Here is an 8,367-nt window from a genome sequence, read left to right on the forward strand (position 1 = left end):
GAGTCTTCCAATTGGACAATGACCCCAAGCATACTTCCAAAGTTGTGGCAAAATGGCTTAAGGACAACAAAGCCCTGACCTCAATCCCATAGAAAATATGTGGGCAGAACTGAAAAAGTGTGTGCGAGCAAGGAGGCCTACAAACCTGATTCAGTTACACCAGCTCTGTCAGGAGGAATGAGCCAAAATTCACCCAACTTATTGTGGGAAGCTTGTGGAAGGCTACCCAAAACGTTTGACCCAAGTTAAACAATTTTTAAAGGCAATGCTACCAAATACTAATTGAGTGTATGTAAACTTCTGACCCACTGGGAATGTGATGAAAGAAATAAAAGCTGAAATAAATCACTCTACTATTATTCTGACATTTCACATTCTTAAAATAAAGGGGTGACCCTAACTGACCTAAGACAGGGATTTTTTTACTAGGATTAAATGTCAGGAATTGTGAAAAACTGAGTTTAAATGTATTTGGCAAAGGGATTTGTAAACTTCCGACTTCAACTGTACATGCCACAAGGATTTAGACACGTTCCCCTGCTCAGAGGTTGCATGCAATGGTTGCGTACCACATCACCGATTGTGCAGTCGGTAACCAGATTGCTATAACATATGATGTGGTAAGCTGATACGCAAAATACCTATCCAGGCGTTGTGAGATCTGGCAGGCGTAAACAACGTCTGAGCAGAGGAACGAGCCCTTTGTTAGTCCACTGTGCTAAAGCCTAGGGCGTTTACCTCTGGGATTAAAGAGAAGTCTTAAGTCTTACTGAAATACCTCAGGCTACACTTGCAGGTTGGATGATGGTTTAATACAGAATTTTGCATTACACATTTCCTTGAGACATTTCCTCACGTTCAACAGGATATTGTAGGCTTACTTACATGTAGGCATGTCCTTGAAGGTTTAAATTGGGGTAAATCCATTTGAATTCAATCACTTTTTGACAACACCCCTTTTGATTTGAACAAAACATTCCATAATTATTTACCCATTGTAGAAGTGCTCAGAAAGTGATATTTTCAAGAGATAAAAAGTGCTCAAAGTTACGGACGTCCAGAGAGGACATATGAATAAAAAAAGTATTCCCTCGTTATGTCGAGATCATTCATTATTTATCTCATGATCACAACATAACAAAAGTTGCTTTGTTGAGATCACGAGAAACTCACGTAAAACGGACACTTCATGTTTTATAGATAATTTTACATTTACAGAGTGGTGAGCTTCACTCCTAACAGGCTGATCAGATTCAATTTCAGCCTTAGAGCTTGATCAGGATGCTCCCTCCTCTACACTGGTTGAAGTAGATTTAACAAGTGACATCAATAAGGTATCATAGCTTTCAACTGGATTCACCTGGGCAGTCTATGTCATGGAAAGACCAGGTGTACTTACTGTTTTGTACACTCGGTGTATATATACTTACGTCAACATTTTGAGATATTATCGGGGGATTCCATACCAGCATAGCCTGAAAAACATTTTGGGATCTCAAATTGTTCTGACACTTCTCACATAGAAACTTCATTGGGAAGAAAGTTGTTTGATATGCTTTTTACATTTGTAACACAAACCATTTTTTTGAAAATCATGATGAAAGTGGCCATTGGCCCTTTTTAGACCTATACATGCCACCTGTAAGACCCAATGATCCGTGAACCGTAAATGATACTGACAACACCGTTGAGTCATTATACTCCTAAGTGTGCTCTATTAATATTCATATCTCAAAAGTACCCTTTTTGATTTTTAAACATATGTATTGTTTTAAACAATATACTCTACAAGGACATCACATTTCCAGAATTGGCTCTCTGCTATCTGTGATAGGGGATTCCATGCCAGCATATCTAAACATTTTGAGATACTATCTCGTATGTCTGTTTGAAAATGGGCTAAATGACTCATAATCAATGTCCAGCACCCAAAGTATTTTACCTGTTCAGGCGCCTAAACTTATCATAATTCTTCACATGAAGGTGAGATATCTGAGCATACAAGTGCACCACATTCAGTAATAAACTACAAGGCACGGAAAGGCAAACATCATTATATTTAATCCAAGTTGCTATTTCCAAAGCACATCTCTGCTATTTCTATAAAAACAAATACAGCATAGCAAATCCAGAGAACCAATCACAACACATATTTTCTGTAAAGATGCAAATGTAGGCCAATGTTTTCTACAAAAAAATAAGTTTTCTTTTACAGAAAATAAAAGTTGCACACCCTCAATACCCCTGTTTGTTATAGATGAGAAAAAAAACACGCATTTGTCATCAAATAGAAAAAGTAAGATGTCCACATAGGCCCATCTCAGGATATCTAATGAGTCAATATCTGACCATACTATATATGATATCCAGAGGAAATCCCAAAATGATTTGTGCATGAAAGAAAAATATGGATTTCATATTTGTCCAATTATTAAGCATGTGCCGAAAACTCAGAAATGCATCAGAAATCGTCCTTATTTTCAGCATATCAAAGAGCATATTAAGATTTGGATATGGACCTCAGCCAAGAGAAGCGTATCTGGAATCAATTTAGCATAATACACTGAGCAAAAATATAAATGAAACATGTAAACTGTTGGTCCCATGTTTCATGAGCTGAAATAAAATATCCCTGAAATGTTCCATATGCACAAAAAGCTTATTTCTCTCAAATTTAGGCCACAAATTTGTTTACATCCCAGTTAGTGAGTTAGCAGACTAGTAGTCTAACTACACAACTGAGTAGCCAGACGTTTGGTGAGAATTTTTTCTCATATAGTCAGTGATACTTATTAATAGCTAGCTTTTCAGCAAATTAAAGAATTCTCATCGCCTATTAAGATTTCAGCAATTTATTTTGCACCTGGATCCACCTGGCAGTTAGCCTACTGTGACAAAATTGTGCATAGCCATTGTCTTTTTAAAGAAATATAAAACTAAATGAAAACAGCAAAGAAAAAAGATTTACCCAACTTGCAAAGCGGTCAGAGAGGGGTGACATGTAGTGCTTTAGCAAACGGTGCCACAAGAGGTCGCTTTTCACCTTCAGGTTAGGCAAAACTGTACAAACCAGAAATAGTAATGTTGTATTTTTGTAGGTACCAACTCCGGCATGGTTCGTTGGACAAAGCCTATGGGGAAATTAATGGCGTTATTGTTGGGTTTTTGAATATACGCCAAAAATAACGTATGTGGTAAATACAGGCATAGATTATATGTTTTGTTTTATGAGAATCTTCTTCAGCTAATGTCAATTTTGAAGCATTTATGTAATAAACAAAAAACACAAAGCACCAAAGGCTTCATAATTCAGAAAGGTCATGTTAACTGACTGGTATTATCTAATAGAACAAAATGTAAGATCTCCTAAACCTGTGTTAACCTCAGACCTTATTTTCTGCGTTTATCCCAAACCCTACTCTTTCCCCATTAATTTTCCCTATTGGGATGGCTGAACGAGTCGGAGGTAACACATTTCCGGCTTTTAGGACTACAGCAAAGATGTTCTACTATCTGTGACTACAAGCTGGCGGGCTCTATATTGAAGGGTTGGTTGTTAAGCAACAAAACCGATACTTTCGCAACTACAGTATGGGGCAAAACAGACGGGGTTGGCGTAGATTGTTGACAACATGTAAACTATATTTCTCTCCAATGTTTATTGAAAACAAATACATTTGCACAATGAGCACCTGTTGTCTCTCAAATTCATTGTTACAGTTGTTGGTTAGCTAGCTAACGAATTTTAGCTATATTAGCAATAATATGAAATCAGTAAAAACACCTCACAACAAGATATGGTATCAAGAACAAGATGGAACTAGTTAAAACGAGGCACTTACGATTCCACATAAGGCAGTTTCTTGTCATTGTTGGTAGCTATCTGGTCATCCAGAATCACAACAACTCACAGACTTCTGCCCCATTGAAGCATGCTCATCTTTTTCGTGATGTTGTCAGCTAACCCATCTATGGCACAGTCTACTCAGGCAAAAGGGACTTATACACTTACCTCATAAAAAATGTGTCCTCAAAAGATCTCAGTTCAACTCAACTTCAGGACAGAAGATGACATTTTTGCTCACATTGACAACACTAGCTATATTATTGGATACTAAACTCAGCAAAAAAAATAAACGTCCTCACTGTCAACTGCATTTATTATCAGCAAATTTAACGTGTAAATATTTGTATGAACATAACAAGATTCAACAACTGAGACAAAATGAACAAGATGTGACTAACAGAAATGGAATAATGTGTATCTGAACAGGGGGGGGGGGGGGTCAAAATCAAAAGTAACAGTCAGTATCAGGTGTGGCCACAAGCTGCATTAAGTACTGCAGTGCATCTCCTCCTCATGGCCTGCACCAGATTTGCCAGTTCTTGCTGTGAGATGTTACCCCACTCTTCCACCAAGGCACAAAGGGATTGAGATCTGGGCTATTCGCTGGCCATGGCAGAACACTGACATTCATGTCTTGCAGGAAATCACACACAGAACGAGCAGTATGGCAGGTGGCATTTTCATACTGGAGGGTCATGTCAGGATGAGCCTGCAGGAAGGGTTGGTTGTTAAGCAACAAAACCGACACTTTCACAACTACAGTATGGGGCAAAACAGATGGGGTTGGCTTAGATTGTTGACAACATGTAAACTATATTTCTCTGCAATGTTTATTGAAAACAAATACATTTGCACAATGAGCACCTGTTGTCTCTCAAATACATTGTTACAGTTCTTGGTTAGCTAGCTAACGAATTTTAGCTATATTAGCAATAATATGAAATCAGGAAAAACACCTCACAACAAGATATGGTATCAAGAACAAGATGGAACTAGTTAAAATGAGGTACCACATGAGGGAGAAGGATGTCTTCCCTGTAACGCGCAGCGTTGAGATTGCCTGCAATGACAACAAGCTCAGTTGATGACGGTGTGCCACACCTCCCCAGACCATGACGGACCCTCCACCTCCAAATCGATCCGCGAATCCGACCATCACCCCTGGTGAGACAAAACCGCGACTCGTCAGAGAAGAGCACTTTTTGCCAGCCCTGTTTGGTCCAGCAACGGTGGGTTTCTGCCCATAGGCAACGTTGTTGCTGGTGATGTCTGGTGAGGACCTGCCTTACAACAGGCCTACAAGCCCTCAGTCCAGCCTCTCTCAGCCTATTGCGGACAGTCTGAGCACTGATGGAGGGATTGTGCATTCCTGGTGTAACTCGGGCAGTTGATGTTGCCATCCTGGACCTGTCCGGCAGGTGTGATGTTCGGATGTACTGATCCTGTGCAGGTGTTGTTACACGTGGTCTGCCACTGCGAAGACGATCAGCTGTCCATCCTGTCTCCCTGTAGCACTGTCTTAGGTGTCTCACTGTACGGACATTGCAATTCATTTCCCTGGCCACATCTGCAGTCCTCATGCCTCCTTGCAGCATGCCTAAGGCACTTTCACGCAGATGAGCAGGGACCCTGGGCATCTTTCTTTTGGTGTTTTTCAGTGTCAGCAGAAAGGCCTCTTTAGTGTCCTAAATTTTCAGAACTGTGACCTTAATTGCCTACCGTCTGTAAGATGCTAGTGTCTTAACAACCGTTCCACTGGTGCATGTTCATTAATTGTTTATGGTTCATTGAACAAGCATGGGAAACAGTGTTTAAACCATTTACAATGAAGATCTGTGAGGTTATTTGGATTTTTACCAATTATCTTCCAAAGAGTTTCTTTTGTTGCTAAGTTTATAATTGGATAATATTCCAGAGGTGTGACTAATGACAGCAAACTTATTCAAGAGCAGAAAAATGTCTCAGGGTTGATAAACTGGTGTCTGAGTAATGCCCTGTGTACTTCTGGAGAAAATGCAATGTGTCATTCAGTGCACAGATAAAGTTGCCTGATGACTCAAACAGAATTCTTCCGATGCTCTACTACATACAGTGGTGGAAAAAGGACTAAATCAAATAAAATGTTATTAGTCACATGCGCCCAATACAACAGGTGTAGACCTTACAGTGAAATGCTTAATTACAAGCCCATAACCAACAATGCAGTTTAAAAAAACTAATAAGAATAAGAAACTAAAGGAACAAGTATTTAAAGAGCAGCAGTAAAATAACAATAGCGAGACTATATACAAGGTGTACCGGTACAGAGTCGATGTGCGGGGGCACCGGTTAGCCGAGGTAATTGAGGTAATATGTACATGTAGGTAGAGTTATTAAAGTGACTATGCATAGATAATAACAGAGAGTAGCAGTGGTGTAAAAGGGGGTGGCATGCAAATAGTCTGGGTGGCCATTTGATTAGATGTTCAGGAGTCTTATGGCTTGGGGGTAGAAGCTGTTTAGAAGCATCTTGGACCTAGACTTGGTGTTCCGGTACCGCTTGCCGTGCGGTAGCAGAGAGAACAGTCTATAACTAGGGTGGCTGGAGTCTTTGATAATTTTTAGGGCCTTCCTCTGACACCGCCTCGTATAGAGGTCCTGGATGGCAGGAAGCTTGGCCCCAGTGATGTACTGGGCCGTACGCACCACCCTCTGTAGTGCCTTGCGGTCAGAGGCCGAGCAGTTGCCATACGAGACAGTGACGCAACCAGTCAGGATGCTCTCGATGGTGCGGCTGTAGAACCTTTTGAGGATCTGAGGACCCATGCCAAATCTTTTCACTCTCCTGAGGGGGAATAGGTGTTATCGTGCCCTCTTCACGACTGTCTTGGTGTGCTTGGACCATGTTAGTCTGTTGGTGATGTGGACACCAAGGAACCTGAAGCTCTCAACCTGCTCCACTATAACCCCTTCGATGAGAATAGGGGTGTGCTCGGTCCTCCTTTTCCTGTAGTCCATAATCATCTCCTTAGTCTTGATCACGTTGAGGGAGGTGTTATTGTCCTGGCACCACATGGCCAGGTCTCTGACCTCCTCCCTATAGGCTGTCTTGTCATTGATCAGTCATACCACTGTTGTGTCATCGGCCAACTTAATGATGCTGTTGGAGTCGTGCCTGGCCGTGCAGTCATGAGTGAACAGGGAGTACAGGAGGGGACTGAGCACACACCCCTGAGGGGCCCCTGTGTTGAGGATCAGCATATCGAATGTGTTGTTACCTAGCCTTACCACTTGTGGGTGGCCCTTCAGGAAGTCCAGGATCCAGTTGTAGAGGGAGGTGTTTAGTCCCAGGGTCCTTAGCTTATTGATGAGCTTTGAGGGCACTATGGTGTTGAACGCTGAGCTGTACTCAATGAATAGCGTTCTCACATAGGTGTTCCTTTTGTCCAGGTGGGAAAGGGCAGTGTGGTGTGCAATAGAGATTGCGTCATCTGTGGATCTGTTAGGGCAGTATGAAAATTGGAGTGGGTCTATGGTTTCTGGGATAATGGTGTTGATGAGAGCCATGACCAGCATTTCAAAGCACTTCATGGCTACAGATGTGAGTGCTACGGGTTGGTAGTCATTTAGGTAGGTAACCTTACTGTTCTTGGGCACAGGGACTATGGCGGTCTGCTTAAAACATGTTGCCATTACAGACTCGGACAGGGAGAAATGAAAATGTCAGTGAAGACACTTGCCAGTTGGTCAGTTCTTACTCACAGTACACGTCCTGGTAATCCGTCTGGCCATGTGAATGTTGACCTGTTTAAAGGTCTTACTCACATCGGCTGCGGAGAGCATGATCACACAGTCGTCTGGAACAGCTGGTGCTCTCATGCATGTTTCAGTGTTATTTGCCTCGAAGCGAGCATAGAAGTAGTTTAGCTCGTCTAGTAGGCTCGTGTCACTGGGCAGCGGTAAGCTGTGCTTCCCTTTGTAGTCTGTAATGGTTTGCACGCCCTGCCACATCCGACGAGTGCCGGAACCAGTGTAGTACGATTCGATCTTAGTCCTGTATTGACGCTTTGCCTGTTTGTTGGTTCGTCGGAGGGCATATCGGGATTTCTTATAAGCTTCGGGTTAGAGTCCTTGAAAGCGGTAGCTCTAGCCTTTAGCTCAGTGCGGATGTTGCCTGTAATCCATGGCTTCTGGTTGGGTTATGTACGTACGGTCACTGTGGGTCTGACGTCAGCGATGCACTTATTGATGAAGCCAATGAAGAATCCCGGAACATATTCCAGTCTGTGCTAGCAAAACAGTCCTGTAGCTTAGCATCTGCTTCATCTGACCACTTTTTTTATTGATCTCATACTTGAGTAAAAGTAAAGATACCTTAATAGAAAATTAGTAAACGTGAAAGTCACCCAGTAAAATACTACTTGAGTAAAAGTAAAAAAGTATGTGGTTTTAAATATACTTAAGTATCAAAAGTAAATCTAGTTGCTAAAATATGTAAGTATCAAAAGTAAAAGTAACAATAATTTAAAATTCCTTATATT

This window comes from Salmo salar, chromosome ssa22 (genome assembly GCF_905237065.1).
Source record: "Salmo salar chromosome ssa22, Ssal_v3.1, whole genome shotgun sequence".
NCBI lineage: Eukaryota > Metazoa > Chordata > Actinopteri > Salmoniformes > Salmonidae > Salmo > Salmo salar.